Source organism: Cyphomyrmex costatus, unplaced genomic scaffold (assembly GCF_001594065.2).
Source record: "Cyphomyrmex costatus isolate MS0001 unplaced genomic scaffold, Ccosl1.0 scaffold563, whole genome shotgun sequence".
In the NCBI taxonomy this organism is placed as follows: Eukaryota; Metazoa; Arthropoda; class Insecta; order Hymenoptera; family Formicidae; genus Cyphomyrmex; species Cyphomyrmex costatus.
The window spans coordinates 64,944-69,448 of record NW_017279819.1 but is presented as its reverse complement, the minus strand read 5'-3'; positions in this window follow the sequence as shown (position 1 = coordinate 69,448).

Sequence of the window (4,505 nt, the reverse complement as noted above, 5' to 3'; positions counted from 1 at the left end):
TGTTTCTCTCCATTAGTTTTAAATTTATTGAGCCTTATTACAATCTACATTTTTATTTTTTAAATTTTTAGTTTTTTTTAGTTTATATAGTTTCTTAGTTTTGCTGTTTATTTTTTTAGTTTTTAATATTTCAGTTTTTTATTTTTTTTATTACCTTTGTTTGTCAATTTTTTTTTAGTTTATAATTTTATATCATTACCACCCCTTTTCGGAGATATTGCCTTATGAAGTATTTTCATATTTTATTTTTGTCACGAGACCTATCAGATACAATTTTATTTAAAAAATTTGGGCATACAAAATGTATCAAAAGGTACTTGAAAATATTTTTTGCGAGATGTTCCAACCTAACCATAATTTTTATCTATATAATATATATCTATACGTAATATTATTACATGAAATTGTAATATTGCAAGGAGTTTGCAATGACGGAAATAATTCATTATTATTACATGAAATTGTAATATTGCAAGGAGTTTGCAATGACGGAAATGATTCTTTTTAAAAGGTTACTAAAAAATCCCTTATAAATTAAAAGTCCTATTCATTGTTACTTATAATACGGGGTTCCGATTGGTACTCTGAGTTCGATTACGTTGCGTGCAATTGTGTTTCTTGAAACAAAGTCAAAATTACAAAATTGAACGAATTTATTAGTTGTTGACCAATGATATTATAAATATCCTAGTAAATTTGCTCACTTTTTCATAATTTTACAATTTTCACGTCATTTCGAAATACACAATTGATCTCGAGAAGTGATAAAGGTGCAATATGTGCGCTTCGCGCTGCACTTGGTTATGCTTCTCATTAGGCCGGAATCAGACTACGTATTGAACATTGAGATTAAAGATTGAAAGATTGAAATTTGGCCAATCAAAATAATAGCAGCAAAAATTCTTTTATTCTCATTGGTCAAATTTCAATCTCAATTTTCAATGCGAAGTCTGATTCCGGCCTTAGTGAGATCCATTCTATGTTTCCGCGTCGATTTTTTGGCATCGATCATATACATCTACGATTTTAATAATCCATGATTATAACAAATAGATTTAACATTTAGAACATATATAGTACTAGAAGGAGCATAGGCGTATAATCCCTGTACATACATTCGGTTGAAGCCGAGAAGATTGACAAGGATGGAGAGATGAAAATCATAGATTATGTACAAGATGGAGAAATGAAGATCGTAGATTGTAGTGCGCATAATTTTATGCATAACGCATAAAATATATGCATAAGGAATTTCATTGGCCCATTTTCTTATGTATGAATCAATGGACCAATCAAATTCTTTATGTATATGGTTTATGCGTTATGCAAAAGTGTATGCTGCGGCCTTTAAGCGGGGAGCACAGACTTTTGCATAACGCATAAACCATATACATAAAGAATTTGATTGGTCCATTGACTCATGCATAAGAAAATGGGCCAATGAAATTCCTTATGCACATGCTTTATGCGTTATGCAAAAGTCTGTGTTTCTCGCCTTATCCACCGTGGATGCTAGAAAGCACGTTGATTATTCGCGAACTGTGTTTGGTTCTGTTCTACGAGTAGAGTTTATTGGCAAAATAATTTTTAGCCGTTTAACCTTAACCTTAAATTCATATATCAAATGTACTGCAGCTGACAGCTGTGTGTCATTCGCTTGCGCGCGCATTCTCTCCCTACAGTCATGTGCATTACCAACTATGATCTCAATCTATTTTTCTCTGTCTCTCTACTCGCCTTTACTTTCAAGAGACTATCCTCCTTCTATACTATATGATCTAAGATTTAACTTCCAATACCTCTAATTATCCGCCAACTATAGATCTGCTCGTGTTGCACGAAATTCTGATTGCACTTAAAAAAGCGAAACAAAGTGCAAACAAATAAGCACATACAATACGAACAGACTGGATGTGTGTTGACTGTAACTGTAAGTCACTAAACTTCCCTGCTTATTGATTAATCATTGGTTAATCAATTTAGTTTCTAGATTCATCCGACAGTCAATCAGAGAACATACATACCACTAGGATTGATTTATAACCTATCGAATCGCATGATGATCAAAAATACTTCTTTATTATAGAAAAGAAATTCATGCAATTATATGCTTTAAACCAAGCTTGGTCAATAAGAAGTTTGTAGCTAAAAGTTGATATAAATATATATTGTAGTTACGGAGATCTTAGGTGACAACCGATCCGCTTCGGTGAAACGCATACTCTCCTTTTTGTGCCAACCTTCGGTTGGCAGCAGTCGGTCGTAAAAAGTAAATGATAGATTATTCAAGATGCAAATTCAAAATGAACATACCTACATATAAGTAAAACAGATTACAATAAAAATATTACAGTGTTCTATAAAATAACTGCAACATACATAAAGTATATTTTCTATGTTGAATATGTACCACGAAAAATAACTAATAGATCATTCAAGGTGCAAATTTAAAATTAACATACATACATAAAACAGATTACAATTTGCATATTACAGTTTTCTAAAAAATTTCCGCAATATGTTATCAGCCAAAAGTTGCATTTTCCTCCTCACCGCTCCGCGTGCAGTCGAAATGTCCCATGACAGTCGAATGGCATTGTTCTGCGCTCGGTGCGGTGAGGTGAGAGGAACAGCGAAAGCTAGACGAAGGCGATTCGAAAATCAGCTGAAAGTTGCATTTGCCCAACCCTCCCCAACTCATCTCACCGCGTGCAGTCCAAATGCTCCACGATGATCGAATGTCATTGTTCTACGCGCGGAGCGGTGAGGTGAGGGGGATAGCGAAAGCGAGGCGGAGGCGTATTAATTAACGTGTCGACTTCGGACAATATATTTTTATTTATTGTGATATCGTAGGTATATCTTCGGTGCATATTATTACATTATCATATTAATTAAACGATTCGTGCTGTTCAAATCTCATTTCAAAGCGATAAAATACTAATTGGTTAGATTTCACTGTTTTAAATAATTTAAAGTCAAATTACTATAGCCTATAAAAAACTATTTAAAAAATGAAGGACTGAGTACCAGTTATGTAATTAACTCTTTAAATTTAATTCTGTAAAGGATTAAACGTTCTTTACCACTTTCATTTTTAAAAAATTAAGTTATTTAAAACAGATGTTTTAATAAAAATGATAATTTTTATTTTAAATAAGTTTTCAAAGCTTATTTAATGTTTTTTATACCAGTCAACAGTCGGGAGTATTTAAAATAATTTTATTATTTAAAATATATATTTCAAATATGTATATATGTATTTAATATGTATTAAATATGTGGTGAGGGGTACAGCGGAAAGCGGAGGCGATTCGAAAATCGGCCGAAAGTTACGTACACTTTTTGTATATTCACTTTGTACTAGCAACTTTAATTAATAATCAGTTACTTTTCGTGGTAATATATTAACAATTTAACTCGTGATAGTACTGCGATAGTTTTAAATATATGTACGTCATATCGGTCAGCAGTCGGTAGTATTTAAAATAATAATTTTATTTAATATGTATTTAAATGATGACTGCACGGTTTATCGGTGAGCCTGGCGCGGGGGGGACGTGCGACTCGCATTCGCCCTTCCATTTGATGTGTTGTTTTGATAACAATCCCCAAGGCTGCTTTCACTAACCGTCTAATATTGACACGTCAGATTTATAACAACATATTAATTTTTTTTCGTTAACGCGATTGCATATTATAAAACAAAAAAGTCAAAATTATTAAATAAATGAAAAACGGTAATTTTTCCTGGTAATATATTATGCGCGGTGCGTTGATGTGAGAGGGACAGCGAAATATAGACGGAGGCGATTCGAAAATCAACCAAATGTTGCATTGTCCCCCTCACCGCTCTGCGGGTAGTCGAAATGTCCCATGACAGTCGAATACAATTTACGTATGTCCACTTTGTATTGGCAACTTTAATAATTAATAATCAGTTACTTTTCGTGGTAATATATTACAATTTAATAATTAAAACGAGGTGAAGGACAATGAGAGTCAATTCGTAAGTACATAAAGATTATAATATGAATTTCTGAAGAAAAAGAATACAATAAAATACTTAGCCGCTTTAGACACAATTAAAGATTAGAATATCGGTCAATATATAATAACTATAAGTAAATGATTAACCGAAAGTTGCACTGTCCCCCTCAACGCTCCGCGTGCAGTCAAAATGTCTCATGACAGTCGATTGGTTTAATGGTTAAATATCATACCAGTCAGCAGTATTTAAAATAATTTTATTTAAAATATATACGTATTTAATGAGATGAGGGGTGCAGGGGAAAGCGGAGGCGATTCGAAAATCGGCCGAAAGTTACATACACTTTACGTATGTTCATTTTGTACTAGCAACTATAATTATTAATCAGTTACTTTTCGTGGTAATATATTAATACTATTTAACTCTTGATAGTTCTGCGATAATTTTAAATATGCGTCATATCGATCAGCAGTCAGTAGAACTTAAGACAATAACATATTTAAATGATAACAGC